At 45.0% G+C, this 19,415-nt stretch overlaps 1 protein-coding gene across 2 annotated transcripts in view; it reads right to left on the reverse strand.

Moving 5' to 3' along the window:
- gna11b (guanine nucleotide binding protein (G protein), alpha 11b (Gq class)) overlaps positions 1–19,415 on the reverse strand; it is a 43,383-nt gene that overhangs the window by 22,147 nt on the left and 1,821 nt on the right. The gene's annotated exons all lie outside the window — the stretch shown is intronic.

Genomic DNA, 19,415 nt, shown 5'->3' on the forward strand with positions numbered 1-19,415 from the left:
AGCACTGCATACGCCACCACACCACACGCCAAGACGATTCCCATAGCATTCAAGCATCTCAATGAATTAGAAGCAGCAGGAGAACACCCTAAAGAGGAGTACACTACACCCGGATCCTACTGGGTAACAGTAGGGGCTACTTTCAGGGTACGGTACAGGACTCTACAACAAACACACACTCCAGCGTAGCACGACACAAACACACTCTCATAGTCTATTAAAAGGGGATTTCTGTGTTCGAACTCCTTCACTCTGCTGGAGAGGTTCCATCCAACTGGAACAACAGGTCTTAAAAGCCCATGAACCATTCAGATGGTGCTGAATGCTCGCGCACTGAAAACGAAAGAAAGAGGAAAAAAAGAACACACTGATCACAAATATTTGCTGAGGGTTCAAGAAAAAAAATATCAGAAAGAATAAAGGCATTCAGTTGTTCAAAGTGGCAATCCTTTAGTTGTCATAGCAACGTCGTCCTTCTTCTGTTTGTTTTATTGTGGATGTTAAAAATGAACTTGATTTCCCGCTTTCTCGCGCTCGCTCACCCTCATGTTCTCTCTCTCCCTCTCTCCTGGTGCTTGGACGTACTAGACATTTTATGAATGAACAACAAGACATAACCGTCTATGGGAAAGGAGAAAAGGCACTAATGGCCTTGGGAACACATATAATACAACCCTCTTTAGAAATGACTTCAGAAAAAGAGAGAGGGGGAAAAAAAGGTGGCTTGTAATTCTAATTTTCACAGCCTGACAAAAGAAAAGCGGAAAAATGTGGCACTCATTTTAACTGGGTGGAGAATGACGAGGGTGTTGTGTTTTTAGTACTCTCCCCTGGTGGGACAGAGAGCCGTTTTGTGTTGTTGCACTTTTCCAGCCAAAAAAACAAACGCGACAACACACACACAGGCTTTTGTCTAGACGAACGACTGCAGAAAGCAAGGACAGCGCAGCAGCGTCGCTCATGAGTGAAGCAACCAAAGGTCTACTGCCTCTAGACCTAGTGCTGACTGGTTGCAGTATGATGTGTAGCTCTGCCCAGCCTCACCGTTCCAATGAGAAAACCACGCCCATTTTCCATCAAACGTTTCTCCATGTCTTTCCATCTCCATTGTCTCCAAATTCCAACAGTCACCTACTACTGCCGCACTTTACTTCCCCCCAGAAATATGCTTTCTGCTGCTATTCTGACACAATCTGCGCATTTCATCACCCAAGAGAAGCTTCGTTTCGGCAGCTGGTTGCATGCTGTGTATGGACCCTGGGTATGGACCTCCCTGGCTACGGTGCTGCATTGGGGCTCACCCATCCATCCCGGCACCCAGCAGCTAAATGCCACGCTGAGCTGAGAGGTGACTGGGAACATGGGGAGGCCTCTCCTTCAGTCACAGCTTGAGATTTAGCTCTCCAGGTTTAGCTTTAGCTCTACCGGCTGCTCAGACCTGAAGAGAGGGCGTTAGCCACGTGATTGGTCAGGGGTATGCTGACGTAAACCTGACCCACCTGTAGGGCCGCCCACTACACATATACTGGTGAAATACAGCAGATATTTATTGGACTTTGAGAAGAGCTTCGTAAGACATACTTTGCACATTAACACTGGGGGCCCTGAGGAGCCAGATTAACTTGGATTTAGGTTCCCAGGGGCTTTAACAGTCCGATAATCAGGAGACATACAGCTCCGGGAAAAATCCTACACTTACACTCTATCTGTAGAATGTGGGCTAAAACCCAACGATACCAAAAGAGTCAAGCTCTTGTTTCAGCACAGCCTTTTTGCAAAGCCTGCCGGCCTCCAAGACTCCTCCTTCTGTCTGTCCGTCCGTCCGTCCTTCTCCACACAACGGCCAAAGCTCTGTACAGACGGGCCGAGGAAAAGGAATAGATAGAACTATTCAAATGTCTGATTTATTTCGCGTGACCCTGTCACAAGATAACACCCCTCCCCGACTTCCAGCTGCCTGTTGTTCTTCTCCTCTGTTCCCTCAATGCTCTTCCCTTCACTCCCTTTACCAAACAGGACAGACGGCCTTGCTCTCTCTTTCTCTCTCTCTCTCTCTCTCTCTCTCTCTCTCTCTCTCTCTCTCTCCTTCCCTCTTGTGCTCTCTCTCGCTCTCTCTCTCTTAATACGGCCCTTCCAGAAATTCAGGATATTCATAACAGGAATATTTCTCCATTCTATTTTTTGAGACGACCTAGAAATAGGAGGGCATCTATTATAGTATAGTGCCGGGTGCAGCGCAGGTCCTATTGCTCACACTTCCATTTCTCCCCCTCCTCCTGCATAAGGAAGGCGGCCTGACAAAACCAATTTCCCAAAAAAGGACCAAAAGAAAAAAAAAGAAAAAAAAAAAAGGGATGATACATTTAGCTGCCTTTGTCTGTGATGATGAAGAGGTCCGTCAACAGGAGTGGGGTTGGACAGACGTGCTGAGGACAGAAGGGGAAATGGGGGTTCTGTGGTACAATCTGGAAAGCAAAAAGTTGCACATATGTGCCCCATCAGAAATTTAGGCAATCGCCCTAGGCCACTTTTCAGCATGTGCTCCGTCTCTGCCTCTACCCCTCTCCATCACACTTGTGTCGTAACACACTACATGTCCAAATGTTTGTGGAAACCCTTTCAAAAAAATGTGTTCGGCTGCTTTAATTAGGTTGCAACCATTGCTGATACAGATGTGCAAATGCAGACAGCTTGTCAAATGCCTGTAGAGAAGTACTGCCAAAAGAATAGGACTCTCTGGAGCAGATAAACATGAACCTATTGGCACTACATGGGCTGGCATTAGGCACATGCCCTTGCACTAAAATGTGGAGAAGTACAACTTTCCAAAGTTCTTTGGAATGATCGTGCTCCATTCAGTACTTGTGGCTGAATGCCATCAAATGTTCACAGCAGTGCTCCAAAATCTAGTGGACAGCCTTCCCTGGACAGTACAGACAGTTACTCCAACAAAAGCAGGATTAACTCATTTTTTTAATAGCCTTGACTTTGGAGGAAATAATGAATGAGTAGGTGTCCCGATACTTTTGTCCATATAGTGGATGTCAATTAATCATGGGCTCTACAGTGGCATCTGTCCATGGGTGGGATATATTTGGCAGCAAGTGAACAGTCAGGGAGCCAATCTGACAAGAACCAAACTACTGTGATGTCCAGATGACCGGGTCAGAACATCTTGAAAACATCAGGTATGCCTTGTGGTATTTTTCTGGTATGCAGTGGTCGACATCAACCAAACGAACAACTAGTGTAATTGGGGCAATTGGTACCTAAGGCTCACTGATGTGATCCATGGAGGCCCAACCACCTCACAACATACAGCACTTTTAAAAGGATCTGCTGCTCACGTCTTGTGTGACCGATACCACAGGAGGCCTTTGCAGGTCTTGCGGAGTCCGTTCCGCGAGAGCCTAGATCTGATCAATATAAGGGGGACCTTCTCAATATTAGGCAACATTATATTAATATTATATTCTTATATATTAGGCAATATTATTCTTGGGCACATTTTATAAAAGGTTTAAATCTGGGCATTTGGACAGTCTCTGTATTTCCACTGAGAAAGCAGCTCGAACAGCCCGCAAACCCCAAAACCCATTACAGGGGTCCGGCACCTCAGCCAATCATCATAAACCCCAGTGATCACGGACCGATCTGGAGATCATCAGAGTTCTAAGGTGGGGGGGGGAGGGGGGGAGCCAGAAAATTCACAGAGAGAAAGTAGTTTGTGCTGCCCTCCCGAAATGTAGGATACGGCTGCGCCTCGGGCCGCAGCCCTGCACGAGTGGCCTCCATAGTGACGGAGAGAGTAGCAGCAGTGGAAAGTGTGGGCCAGAAAAATCGCTCCAATCTAGGCTACTACTGTCCCTCAAGTCCTGCTGGAGTCTCGAGCGCAGAGCAGGCTGGAACGGTGCTACTCTGAGTGTGTGTGTGTGTGTGTAGCTTGGGCTAAGAGAGGTAAAGAGGCCAACATGCACAAATGTGCATGTGTGTGCACATACACACACACACACACACACGCACAGAGATAGATATACACTGAGCACTACGTGGGCGGACGATCCTCAAAATCTGTGTTGTTGCCGTAGTGACGGGCCTACAGCCCCCCCCCCCTTAGTGTGTCAGCTTCTGTACAGCTGATAAAAAAGGCGCTTTACCACCACCACCACCTTACTGCTGAGCAAACGAGCGAGCGAGAGAGACTTAACACACAGACGGATTACCTCACTCACACACTGTGCTGGTTAGCTAGGCTTTCCAGTGCTCCACTACACTCACTGAACTCCGTCGTTCCCATCGGGCTGCCACTCAAACACATGCAAAGCAGCCAGACTTCATTTGCATTGAGGTCTAACCACACTGAACTGCTTGAGGTCGCCCAATCAGATGAACCACCCCGCACATTTGCATGAGCCACAGTTAAAAGGATGACCCTGAAGGACACTGAAGTCCCCAACTGTCCCCTACTTACAGCATTAAGCATTATGTAGCATGTTTACCTCCACGTAGCAGCTTCAGTCACGTAGATGCTCCACTGACTGTAACAGGGACAATGGCGGCTCCGTCATTGCCACTGCACTAGGGGACTGCACTGGTGGAGCTGGATAAGACCTCTAGACAGAACTGCTTAGCGTCATATTTATGCAAACCCCTGAATTATACAACAGCTAGTTCAGACCTCACAATCTGATTGGTTGTGCTGATATATGTGCAAACTCTTACAGGCTGACCTGGTCAAATTGGCATCATGGCATCATGCCAAGACACCACCTTTTCCTTTCCGACACTGAAAGCTTCAGAGTTCAGCTGATATCGACCCAATATTTCTTCTTTATAAACTGCAAAGATTTCAAATGAGCTGTTTCTAATTACAGCTCTTCACTTAACATGAGCATCTGAAAGTAGGCCATCATGCTCACAATACACTCTACACATCACACAGTGCGAGACATACAGCAAGACAAACACACACAAGACTCGAGGAAAAGGCAAGCAGGAAATATTTAACCCCTTGTTGTAGAGATATGAGCTTTAAGTTTCACCGCCCGGTCATGCTGCTAGCCATCAGCAGCTGGGGCCCAGAGAGAGCCCAATTGGCACTGCTCTCTCCAAGGGGGGTAGATGCTAGCTCCCCACATCCCTCCAGCGCAATGCTAGTGTCGTACAGAGCCGGGTACACAGAGCTTTCCTCAGAGCGTGTGGGTTGCTAGGTAGCGTTGTATTGCCTGCCTTTCAGAAAAAGGGGTGCTGGCTGGCTGAGCACGTCGGAATGGGCGTGCCTTGGGCTTCGCCCTCCCAGTGTCGGGAGCATTGCATGTGATAGGGGAAGAATGTGTATGGATGGGTAACTGGTGATCCAAATTGGGGAGAAAATGGGGTTAAAAATCATGAATAAAGAATTCACAGGCTTCTCATGTGGGTCTCAGAGGTGATGAACACACTCATTTACCTGTAAAAATGGGGGATATATATATATATATATAAAAAAAAGAAAAATCAAAATAATAATATAACAATGTTCTCCCACACAATCCCCCAAAATGCATTCCCCCTCTGACTGAGGGAAGTGGATATTTCAGTCAGTTCACCCCAGAGATTTGCATTCTTGCTCCTGGCAGACCATAAGCGGTGGTACTGCCTATCCGTTGTACTGAGAGTTCTTGTGCAGGACAGTGTAATCGAATGCTACACACTTTTGTTTTGCTAAACTAAGGCTAAAGATTTCTGAAATCCACTAACCTGCTTCAACAACCTCCACAATCTGCTTTACGCCTCATTACTCCGTACACCTTTTGTGAGGAATTTCTAAAGGTTCTCCAGAAGGCGGCCTCAGAATTCACCTGCTCTGCCCTTCTGAACACAACGGCACAATCTCCCTACGCTACCCTTTTTGTTCCCAAAAAACAAAAACAAAAAAATCTCCAGAGCGTCGGGTCGCGCAGTGGCCTAGTGATGCCTCCCCGTTTGTGAAACGCTTACTTTGTTTAGCTCTCTGTTTAGCTCCCTTACCGAGTGTTTCTGCTTTAGAGAGCTCCAGAGCGCCCTAGGCACTGGAGCTTTAGAGGCTTCACAGTTGTGTAACAGCACAGGAGTAGACGGCAGCAGCTTGAAGACGATCGGCTTCTTTCTACAAGGTAACACACTCGCACAAGCACACGTGCTCCTCTTTGCCAAAGCCTCATGCTTGAACTGATACAGCCTACAAGAAAAGTAGGTCTACACTCTCAACAGTTGGCCGTTATTCAGGTTATTCCAAACTGCAGATAGGCCTTTTTTATATATTCCACTAGACAACAATATATTAAACAAACGGTGGATTTTGATGGTAAGACCAACCTTCCAAAGGACGGTCAACCAAGAAAGTGCAACCAATAAATGGAGCATAGCGGTAAAGCTACAGTTCTACAGACCATTGGAGTGAGTCTCGGTAAAGTTACTTTCGCCATGGAACATAAGAGCTTCTGATAATGGTCATGTCTAATTCAGCTAGATCATGGCTGGTGAAAATTAACCAGCCATGGTCCAACCCGACAATTATCATCAGCCCAGATTGGTGCATCTTTAGCACTGAACATCCTGTGAGGGGGTCATTTTTGAGGTCATTATTCAATCTGTAGACTGCAAACAGCTCGAGTTAGCTTAGCATGACATGATGCTAACTTGCAAAACGCTTACGGTACTCTCCATAAGAGTGCATGTCCAGAACCCCATACCCTGACGGTCTGACTGAGGTGGTAAATTTTTTTCATAAGTCTCAAAGTATTAGCACAATACGCGGGGGTGTGGTGACATTACCGGGGTGGGGGCTGTAAGTTGCGCAAGTGGCGCAAATGGTTCTACGTTTACGTGGCTTCTGTACCAACTCAACTGATTGGTAACCCAAGCTTTGGTGTTCAAACAATGTAACAGCATTAGACACTTCATAAAACCAAATAATAAATAACCCACAATGCATGGTCACACTGATGCGCACTGACGAGATCTTTTGATGTATTGTTACAGCGCTAGTCAAGATATCAAATGCAAATGAACTCACTCTGGCTCGCTCTTGTTCTCTTTATGTCTCTCTCTCATACAACACTAAAAGGAAATCAGTGCTTCAGGAGCCCCAGGCACACGATACCAACCCAACTGCCACCCAACTGTAGCACTGAGGTGACATACCTCCACTGTGCCGCCAGCTTCACGGTGAAGTGACACACCTGTGCTAACTGCGTAGCCAAGGACACCAAGTTCTAGCATACAACAGAACCACCTCAATGGCACGGCCTTCAAAAAGGGGACAGGCAACTCATTTCTCTAGGTGCTCTTGAAGCTAGTGATGGGACAAGCCTAAAAACCAGCTTCCAAACCTCGCTTCTCAGATGTAGAGATGTAGAAGTATGATCAGTGGTCGATATATCGTTTATTAGTCTCAATTTTGGAATTACAGCCAGTAAAGAGCAACCCATAAATGCAGCATAGAGGGAAAACTACAGTCCTACAGACAACCTGGGGGAAGTCTGACCCATCGTTTTCAACATCAACACGCGGTTCAAGGTTGGGTAGGATGGTAATGGTGGCGTCCATCTACAACTGAAAGCCATGCCACATAAGAGCTTCAGAGAACAGTCTAACAGTCTAATAAAGGTCTAATTTAGCTAGATCATGGCTGGCTAACTGGCTAACATTTGGAACGGTCAAACAGTTGAGGTGAGGAATCGTAAGTGGGGCTCAAGCCAGACAGACTTCGACTTCGTTCTGTGATGAGCAGACTGTTACCCTGCTAACTAAGCTAATGCCAACCAGCTTCTCTCTCCTGATTCAGAACAGTTTAACATTTGCAACTGTTAGACTTACGTTTTTAACATTCATGAGCACAGCGTGAGCGCACTTAGTCTGTGACCCTGTGAGCAAAATTAACTTTGAGTGTTTTTTGGTTTGAAACCATCTGTGCTACCTGTGCAAGAGCTACTCCCTGCCCCGGTAATACTGTTTACCACAGTGATATTTGGAGGTGGCATGACAGTATGCTGCCCAACCCCATTACCTAATAGGGATGCATCGATCCGATATTAGGATTGGTTATCAGTCCTGATACTAACAAAATTAGCTGGAGCGGGTATCAGATAATTAGGCCGATCCATGGAATCAATCCTTTCACTTTAATTTGTTGGTGTGAGACTGCACTAAATGTGCAAATAAATAAATGACCAATGGCAATTTAGTACACTTATATCTGTGTGGTAATTTGTTACATTATATAAAGTAAAGTTTAAGTCAATCCTGATGCCTTAAGTCTCTCCCACACAGTGAGGCATACGGTTTATTAATACAGCAATGGCATCGGACTTGTATCAGGTATCGACCGATACTCAAAGTTTATGTATCGTATCGGAACTGAAAAAGCCAGTGCATCCCCATTTCTCACATCCCCAGAATCCCTTAACACTCTTTTAGTTTAGGTGGAATGCACAGAAGTGCTAGTTTCTGCGAAGTGTGGCCATCACCAGAGCGATTCCTGGAAGTCCTTAATTTGGTACAAGAACAAGGACATCAATGGTCTGTTTTTTTCCTGGCCCTTTTCTTTGGAATGGTTCTGACTGAAAAGAACAGATTAGATCAAGGAAACTGAACTGTAAGATTGGATCAATAACTCAAACAGACTTGTGATGACGTGTCATTATTATACACTGAAAGCGCAGAGCACGCTGACGCTGAGCTACCAGGTTAAAATGTGCATCTTATTTACTGTACTGCACTTTTAGCCCCTACAAATATATCCCAGCCTTCTCCGCAAGGCTAATTCATGGAGCTATAGTCCAAAAACCAATCAATCAAGCAACCAATAACAGATATCCACCCAGAATTCCCACCCACACCCATGCATTTAAAAAACAACGTTTTTACAGGAAATTCTTTGAGCAACGCCACAGATTGTTGAGAACTTGGATGTTCTCCCTGAAGAGGTATATTTGTAATTAATCTTTACACTAAACCAAGCCTTTTTTATTAGGTTCTTCACACTCTCAGATCTTTTTTTACAAACATGGTTCCTTAAGGAGTGCTTCTTCTATGACATCACTTAAAGTACCTTTTGTAGTACCTTCATTTTCTTACAAGCGTAAACAGTTTCTGGGACCAAAACTAGGCCTAGATGTAGCTGAGAGTTGTCAGCTGATCACAGAGCTGTCACTCTGTCACACTGATAGCAGTGCTGTTTGATAATCAAATCAACTAAATGAGGTCCTCAGCAAAACCCGGCGCTCTCAAAAGGCGACTGTCGTCGAAATTCTTTGAAACTGACGGTATAATAATCTTCTGTATTAAACACAGCTCCAGCAGCTGCGGCTAACGTAAGCACTCCAGTAAGTCTGTTTAAAGCGCCATTAACAGACGCAGACAGTACGATTTCTACTTCCATACAACGTCTTACTTCAGACCTGTCCATCATCCCGCCCCTTCCTCCACCCATAAGAATGCAGCTCATCTACTACGGGCCGGCTTGTAGGTCAGTTCGAAGAAGCCACTGCCAGAGCCAGAGCCGTCTCGGAGGAATGCGGCGTTAAGGAGTGATTTGTCGAGTGTGAGCGCACGGCTCCCATTTGTCTGCATCAACAAGCATCAAACTGATAAAGTGTTCACTGTGAGTGACTGAAGGACACACTACCCGGCGACAGACAAACAGAGCGCTGTGACACAGGAAATACTGAACGCAAAGGGCCAACAACAATTACAGTGATGATTTTATATATATATATATATATATATATATATATATATATATATATATATATATATATATATATATATATATATATACTGCAGTGGTTTCAGAATGTGAATCATGGCCTACATGCTAAAATCAGCCACTAGAACCATATAGGAACATTTATGTGGTCAGATCAACGACTTCTCCACTAGACCTAGAGCTGTGGGACATGGACAAAATGCTATAGTGCGACTAGGGCTGGGCAATTTGATGATATTTAATTGTATAGTGGTAAATTGTTATTGTGATACATAATATGCATATCGAGGATCTTATTGGTGCTTAATAATGACTGATCAGCTGCAGGTTTCATTAATGTTATTAAATGTAGAGCAGCAGATGTAGAGTATAAATCACTGGGAGTATCTGAATAGTAGTTGTTATGAATCCGTTGCTACTGATGTATTTAGTCTGTGAAAAATGTATTTAAATATTGTGATATAGTATATTTCGCCCAGCCATAAGTGTAACTGCACCTTTTATCGTGATGCACAAAATGCTTTTCTGAGCATATCATTTAACTGGATGTAGGCCCCGAAAATTTGATAGAGATGGCAACATAATAGTATACTAATACTTAAGCAGCTATATACACAACATATTTTCAGCAGTATCCACAGACACTAGGGGTGTGATTAGGGCTGCACAGAACCCACTTTTTGCATACCATGGTTATACCACGGTGCATAGTTTTACCACCCCCTAAAATTAGCAGAACTCAACACGTCCTCTGCAAGGTGTTAAATAGGCTTGTAAAACCATACCTGGCCATTTTTCACCCCAACCAAAGTCACACACTTACTATTCATACATCAAACTGAACTTTAACACATGCATTCACTGTCCAATCAAATCCCATTAGACAGAGTTGGGACCCGCCCACAATGAGTTCCCACCTAGGAACCATTGAGGAGCCATTGGTCAATATAAAAATAACATCAATAATAACATCAATAATAATAATAATAGCCATTGCGTTTGTGTCCAGTTTGGGTCACTGGCAAGAAAAAGTGATGACAAAATCCCAACGATCATAGATTCACAGGTATAGCACCTTAGCGGGCCATAGCGACCCATACCACGCTGCACTCTCCCTCGCTGGAAAAGCGCAACATGAGTCAGTCATAATTCCTTAAAGTGTGTGTGTGTGTGTGTGTGTGTGTGTGTGTGTGTGTGTGTGTGTGTGTGAGCGAGCGAGATCCAAAATCTTCAACAGCACTATGAGTAGGCGTTTTGCCTTTTTGGAAATCAAACACTCTGCTCCAGTGAAACCGTGAGAAGCAGTATTTGGAATCATATTTGACACAGAAGAAAAATATTAAATAAATAAATAAACAAATAAACAAAAACTATAAAACTCCGACTGCAGATCCTGCCCAAAAACCTCCACAGTAAAATCCCTAAAAAAAAAAGTGTCAAGGATAAGGAGAAAAAAGGAAGAATGCGGGTGTGCAACATGGTTGACAACTGGAGCCATCTGAGGCCCTCTGTGTAAAATTAGCATCACGGCTGCCATGCTAGCGCCATCAAATCCTCTTTTTTAAACTCTCCCTTTCGGTCATTTTGCTTCTTAGTTGTGCCGAGTTACACAACTGCAGTCACCAGACCTAGACATGGCGGTGCACTGACTGACCACTCAGAAACTGACCAGCATCCCCCTGCGCACAAGATGTTACATCCCGAGCTAACCCTCTAGCCATGAGGTAATACGCCAGCCCCGAGCTAACACGCTAGCCCAAAGGCTAACCCTCTAGCCACAAGGTAATACGCTAGCCCAAAGGCTAACCCTCTAGCCACAAGGTAATACACTAGCCCAAAGGCTAACCCTCTAGCCATGAGGTAAAACGCTAGCCCAGAGCTAACGCTCTAGTCACAAGGTAATACGCTAGCCCAGAGCTAACGCTCTAGTCACGAGGTAATATGCTAGCCCAGAGCTAACGCTTTAGTCACGAGGTAATACGCCAGCCCCGAGCTAACACGCTAGCCCAAAGGCTAACCCTCTAGCCACAAGGTAATACACTAGCCCAAAGGCTAACGCTCTAGTCACGAGGTAATGTGCTAGCCCAGCGCTAACGCTTTAGTCACAAGGTAATACGCTAGCCCAGAGCTAACGCTTCAGTCACAAGGTAATACGCTAGCCCAGAGCTAACGCTTTAGTCACAAGGTAATACGCTAGCCCAGAGCTAACGCTTTAGTCACAAGGTAATACGCTAGCCCAGAGCTAACGCTTTAGTCACGAGGTAATACGCTAGCCCAGAGCTAACGCTCTAGTCACAAGGTAATACGCTAGCCCAGAGCTAACGCTCTAGTCACGAGGTAATACGCTAGCCCAGAGCTAACGCTCTAGTCACAAGGTAATACGCTAGCCCAGAGCTAACGCTTTAGTCATGAGGTAATATGCTAGCCCAGCGCTAACGCTTCAGTCACAAGGTAATACGCTAGCCCAGAGCTAACCCCTCTAGCCACGAGGCAATACGTCAAAGTCAAGTCACTCCATATGTATGTGTGTGTGTGTGTGTGTATGTGTGTGTGTGTGTGTGTGTGTGTGTGTGTGTAGTGGTACACACGCTGGACTGATATCTGTAGCTTTTGGTCTACTGGTGTGTAATCACTGGTTCAGTGGGTGAATGTGCCGTGATTAGGGTTCCTATAGCAGTGGAGTGTATTAGCATTAGCGTTAGCTTCCACTCGGTTCTGAATGGGCTCTTTAGTGCTGGTTTAAAAACAGAGAAAGGCGAGCGGTTCTCCCGCTGGTAAAACAGAGCGTTTCAGTGATCGTTTAGTAAAGGGTCAGATATTATGGTCTGTTTTCATGTTCCTCTGTAAAATAGCTCCACACTGCAGACTCTCAACTCCTTTATTTCCCTTCTGAGAACGTCCACACTGCTGCCGGCTGGGCAACAGTGTCCATTAATGGCACCTTGAGGACACCAGAGGGTGCCCTGAACTGGATTGGGATTAAACTAGCCGATAGCCGATCCGTTAAAATATGTCTGGATGGGCACAGACACTGATCCACTGGATCAGATACTAAACGGTTCAGTTACCTTGTCAGAACGCTCCTCATAGCTGCCGGCTCTGAATACTGTCTGATTAAGGCGCACTGAGAACGCTCTGGTAGAACACAGTGGCAAAAACAAAGGATCAGAACTGGACTGGGCAAAAAACCTACAAACAAACAAACCCTGAAAACTAATCAAATTAAATACGCCTGGATTGGATTTGGCTACGCCTATTAAATTGAAATTTTAATGAAGTAATTAAACAGAATAATATAAACTGTTCAAGCTATTTTTAAAGTTATAACTTTATTATAAAAGTTATTTCTAAGTTATAAGAGTGGAGGTCTATAAGACTGGAACCTCTGCTGGCCCCTGCCCTTACCCGTGCAGGGTAACAGGTGGAACCAATGGCGATTCCAGACTTGCTAATACTTTAGGAATAACTCAACCTGTTCACATCGATTGCTCTGTAATCACTGAATAGTAATGATATTATAGAGTCACTAGACTTATAGAGCACACAAGTCCTGCATTTTAAGTACTGTATGTCACAAAATGCTTTACAATAAGGATCAAATTTAATATTATAACCTCACACTTCACCCAAAACTGGAACTGACTGAAATTTGGAACCTGCGCTTCTCACACAGAAAGAGGGATTGCGGGCCTAGAACAGTGCAAAGGGGTCATGCAGTAACTTTGGCCTTGCTGAAACAACTCTTAACCAGACAGCACAGACACAGAGGGGAGGGACAAGGTGAGCGAGAGGAGACAGGAGGAAGGAGACAGCCAGCAGACAAAGGTAAAGCGTAGAGGGGGGAACATAGGGAGCGCAAAGGAGGAAAGGGAAATAAATAAATAAATAAATAAATAAATAGAGAACAACAGACAGAAAGAGGTGGCACAGAGAAAGAGAGAGAGAGAGGGGAGAAAAAAAAAAACGAGCGAGAGACATCCAACTATCCCAGCAGGTCTCTTTTTGTGTGAGGCTGTAGAGTGGCACCTGTTCTATTTATACAGTCACAGGGGGAGCAGGCGGCCCGAGCCGGGTCATTCAGCCACCTTGAAGCATTCCTTCAAGGAGAACAGAGAATGTGTCTGCGCACACATACAGAGAGAGAGCGCGCGAGAAGGGGAGAGAGAGAGAGAGAGAGAGAGAGAGAGAGAGAGAGAGAGAGAGAGAGAGAGAGAGAGAGAGAAAAACAGTAGGGGGAAAAGGGGGACATGCAAAGTGATTGCTGATGAAAGTGTTAATAGTACTCCTCCATAGTACATCCCAGAATAATGCTCACAACTTCCCAACAAGCCAAAAGTTAGGAAGCAACACTGATGCATAAACTTTATTAAAAGCTTTATGAAAGGAACAGTTCTACACCATATCATCCCAAAGCAAATATGCTTACATGAGGCCTGAGAAGGTTTCTCTCTGTCAGATTTCTGCTGCCTCCTAAACGAGCTGGCTGCAAGTATCAAGGTGAATTTGGAACATGTCCCAAGCAAACCAGCAGGGAGAGCAGTGATGGGAGACGCTCCTATGGCTCCAAAATGAGTGAGCGGCGTAGCCGTCGAGAGCAGGCCATCACGGCAGCGCAGTCATGACCACATTGCCTTATTTGATCATAACGGATGTAGGAGGTGACCTGCAAGGGCCCCGAGCTTCGCCTCCCATTAAGCTCTGCGGTCAGCCAGCCACAATCGAAAACAATCTCACAGGCCCATTACAGGGCACACGCCTGACGCAAACAGCGCCCGAGCCATTTCGTCACCTCCTCAATGAAAAGTCCAAAGTCCAGAAACCTCTGTTTGCACTGCCAACGGTGACCGTCTTAAGGCATTGGAAGGGGAGGTGCTGGTGGAACTAGTCCTCTGCTGATCTGCAAACAGTTGAACGATTTTTCCAACACTGGTGCAGGTTAAGCCCAACCTAAAGCTGATCCTGAGTAAGGGGCAAAATGAAAAAGAAACTGCCCAAGCCTGAGCGGACACTATGTGGATTTTGTAGCAATCTGAGGGCCTCTACTGAAAGTGAAAGTGTCTTTAGATGCCAAGGCCCCTCCTAAAAGTATTGTGGAGCCACCAAACCAAACTAGGCTCTTAATCTTCAGCAGGTTTGCAACTGCCAGGAAATGCGTGCCAACTCCACCAGGCTGTGTGCAAAATTCATTCATACAACAAAGAGCCAAGCTGTTTTTTTCCCCCAGCAGAAACACAGCTAAATGACAAGTGCTTGTGTGGTTGTTCATAATGTGTGCCAAAGGCACACCCACTATTATTCTCAACAGTGGTTCTAGGTCACTTCCAGTTTAGTGAAGATCATAGTTTTCAGGAGCAACCATGAACTGATGGTCTGTGGAGCTACATCTGCATTCTGAGACCTCATATAAGACAGACGATGGCTACAGTAATAGCTCCAGAAATCCCCACATTAAAATCAAAGCGAGCTGAATCCTTAAGGATGCAAGCATGAGTCACTCAAAGTAGCAGAGCTGGCTTAGATCGGTTCTAGTATCAGGCTGATCTCAACAGAAAACGCTGAATGGGCTATCGAAAGAAACAGACCAAAGATTAAGGTTCCTGGACAGGGACTAAGCCTAGTACTGGACTACACAACATCCATCCACCATCTGCTTCTTCCTGGTCAGGGTTGCAGTGGGGGTCCAAAGCCTACCTGGAATCACTGAGCCAGTCTATTGCAGGGCAAAACACATACCTAGCCCCTCACACCTAGAGGCAATACAGCACAGTTAGTTCACCTACCAAGTGTATAGGAGGAGGACCTGGAAGTATGCAGAGAAAACCCACCAAACTCCTTATAGACAGTGACTGGAATATGGATCAGACCCAGAATCCCATGTCCATGACTCTGTGAAGTATACACACTACCTGCCGCACCACCATGCCACTCCATATTCCTTGTTGAAAGCAAGTTAGTCTAGGACTAGGGTTAATCCCTGCCTGGAAAAACAACCCTAAAGATCTTAACCTGTAACCTGGCTGATCCTAGTTCAGATGAGCATTTCCTTGTAGGTGTTCTTTGTAGGCATTGTTCAACACAAAAGCTGACCAATCTTTAAAACATGTCGTAACCGTCCACCAATATTTTTCAGATACCACAACTGCGACAGACACTACTGTCCTGCATTATGAGACCCCTGCCACAAAATCTCTAAAAGAGAACCTAGCCCTCAGATCTCACCCAAACAGGGAATATTTCATTTCAAAGAAAACATCCAGACTGGGCTGTGTTTTGACCAAGTACAGTCAATGGTAAGCTTCGTCAAGCCGGGCTCCTCCACAGCCTGATAAGGCCTTGGGCACGGGCCGAGGGCAGCGGCGGCAGGATTCTTTGCTCCAGGGAAAAAGCGCAGCGTGATGGGCTCTGAGGGTAGCGAGGCAGGCAGAAATGAACAGTGTTGGCAGCAAGTCAAGCCCCCACTCTGCTGAAGTACTGAAGCACGGGGAAAGTGGTCACAGTGTCGTCGTCCCCCGCCACTGGGGCACAGCATAAAACGGCAAGGCACAGTTTAAAGCCACAAAATGACAATACTTTGTGCCTCTCTCTATGTTAGGCCTGATGCAGACAATCAGGCAAACATGTCTGGTGTCTACAATGTTGCCCTGCAGCTAAGAGGCTAATGTAGCAAACAACAAATAGAAGCTCAAAGTCCACTGGATAACCGTTATGCCAACTGTATGCCAAAATATTGTAATGTAATACAAATGTAACTACGTCGTAACTTCAGCTCCTAACAAAGCGAATTAGACCGGAAATACTGGTAATTTGACTGATCCAGATGCTGGGCAGATGCCTTCAAAAAAGAGAACACTTCACATCTTGATAGTCTTTATGTGGAACTCCCCCAGTATGCTATGTTTAAAGGGAGCCCACCTACACTAGTCGTTTTAACTATGTCCTGAAAATATAAATATAAATATAGTATGAAGATACTACCAATCTGAGCGTGCAAAGAGAGCTAAAGCTTCTTCCACTGCATGTGACTTCCACAGCAGCTTCTCAAATCACCAAACGTTTCCAAGCACCTCAAGATGTTTCGAGGAGAACATGTATTCTCCACATGTGCAGTAAAATCTGAAATAAAGGGAGCATGAGCTGGACATGAGAAACTGAGAGCAATGCACTGAGGATGAGATTACTGTCGATACAATTCCTTAGAAATGAGCCCTTTAATAACCAGATAACCAGCTAATTTTCCATTCCAGAGCTCCAGAATATTGCCTTGTTCCTCTTTTCATGGTTGAACTCAGCTTCATATTGAAATTTTCCATTCCATCTTGTGAAAATGTGAATTTGGCAGTTCACATCATTTCATTCACAATTTCATTATGAAAGGACCAACAGAAATGCTTCAAAACAACCTGGGATGTCCTTGTACACTGACTTCCACTCAAAGTTTTTTCCTTTTCCTGTAAAGTCACCATTTTGGAGATACTAGGCTTTTGTCAAACAGCAATGAGATAAATGTTCCACTTCACAACAGAAACAGCTGGCATGCTGTAGGGGTGACAAGAGCTGCTGTTAGCCTTGGCTTACAGCCTTTATCAACACAAGCAAGGAATGGTTAAACTCTACAGCTCTTTTCTCCTCAGCGAACGACATGCCAGCATGCCATTTTAAACAACAGAGACAGAAGTGACTTGCGTGCTAATCGCGTCCCCTCCTAAGAGCGAATGGTGTGTACTGCAAAAAAACAATAATAAAAAGACCAAAAAACAACATATGAATGGGAGTGGCACCTGACAGAAAACTGATAGATGCCAATTGGCATTTTATGGTCAAACTTAAATCCCTGTGGTTTTCAAAAAGATCTATTATCGTCCAAAGACTAGGAACCATGATCTTTACAGTTTGATCCCCAGTGATTGATTAGGCCCATGATTGCATTTGGTAGGGATACAAAACTGTAGCCAAAAGACAAAAGCTCCTTGCAGGCAGAGTCGTTCTATATCTGGGATCAAATCCTGCTGCTTGATGGATATTGTAGAGTCAAAAAAATATATACTAATAAATAATTGATTAGAAAAAACAACTGAGCTATCTGCACCAATTAAGCTGCAGCCTATTCCGGATATCTAAACCTAATTGGGGTTTATCGGCATCAACTGGGCCATCCTTGTGTGCGGCACATCTGGACAAACAGCCCTCTGCTTTCTCTCTTTTGGCTGTTTAGTCAAGACTGAAGGTTTCAACTGATAGTCCTTCCCTTCCTTCAGCAGCAGCAGAATCATCTCTGTTGGAAAGCCTTTCCTTTTCTTTCTGTAAACTGCTCATCATTAACAATACTGTGTAAGATCCCCTCAGGAGTTCTATCGTTCAGCACGCCTGGCACCATTTACTTTATTAATGTGAACCTATTCACCTTATTAAAGCTGCTTACACATCATCTGGGATCATGATACCATCACACACTGGAAAAACACCACGATGCTGAATCGTAAGAACATCGCCCAGTACTGATCAGTAGCAGGTCAACTAATTCTGACCGATAACAGCCCATCTTCACCATTCTGCTTGGTGAGGGCCACTACTGGACTAGTGCAGCACAGCTGTGACGTCTACCTTGGAAGCAAAGTCTTGTTTCACAAAGCCTATTAAGGATATGGATAATCCAGACTAGTGGCGACTTATCCAGGGTTACGCTGACAGTTTTAACTCATTTAGGATTGGCCATTACTAGGATGACTGAGCACCAACCAGCACCCCGTCTCATGTCTGCTCAGTTGAGCTGGAGAAGAGAAGACGGCAACAGGAAATTTAAGAGAGACGCTAAACTGAATGCAGATGTAAGTCAGCAATTAAGAAAGTCAGTTATCTAGTACACTTGGAACAATAACAGGTCATTAGTAGTCTGCATATCTAGTGTTTACCCGCATAAGCCCACATCTCTCCTTACTTCGTTTTGCCCTCTTCTTCCTCCTCCTCACCCTCCATCTATGCACTTATTACCAGCCATCGATTCCTATTTTAATGCATCAAGCTTTGTGGTCAGGAGCGGAAAGGAGGTCCCGCTAATAGGAAATGAATGCAGAGTATGTCCGTGTCAGATATCACTAACAAACTCACCAAGTCATAGAACAAATACATCCGGCTCTCGAGACAAACCTCCACGGCTTGATAAAGCACCCATTTCTCCTTCCTTGAGGATATCCAGAGCAGGGCGTACAGTTCGCTCTTACGCCCACTGCTGTATCACCAGGCTTGGCCAACGTTTTAGAAGAACACTTATTAAAGGGCTGTATGGAAGTGCACCGATGATTATGACGATGACCTCAAATCGTCTAGCAGTGTGCTGATGTGGACTTGCAGAGCCATAGCCTAACCTAAATAAGCCCAAATCGGATAAACTCCAATGATGCTCGTCAGGCATTGCTGACGGTACGGTGTGAACACTCAAGCGCTCTTAAAAACAAAGGTGCATCAAATGCATCTGTGAACGAAGCCATGGAATAGAGCTTCTTTAGACCTTTGAGAGGTTCTTCACCCCCACACATACCTACTACAAATGTTTTGCACTTTATGGAACCAAAAGTGGCTTCCACAGCATTGGACCTGTGTTTTTAGGCATGTGGGACGTTTGAGGTCTTGAGAGAATACCTTGGACAAGCTCCTTTTCCAGCCATACTGGGAGAAGATAGCATTGCAC

The sequence above is a fragment of the Salminus brasiliensis genome, chromosome 23 (genome assembly GCF_030463535.1).
Source record: "Salminus brasiliensis chromosome 23, fSalBra1.hap2, whole genome shotgun sequence".
NCBI classification, from domain to species: Eukaryota; Metazoa; Chordata; class Actinopteri; order Characiformes; family Bryconidae; genus Salminus; species Salminus brasiliensis.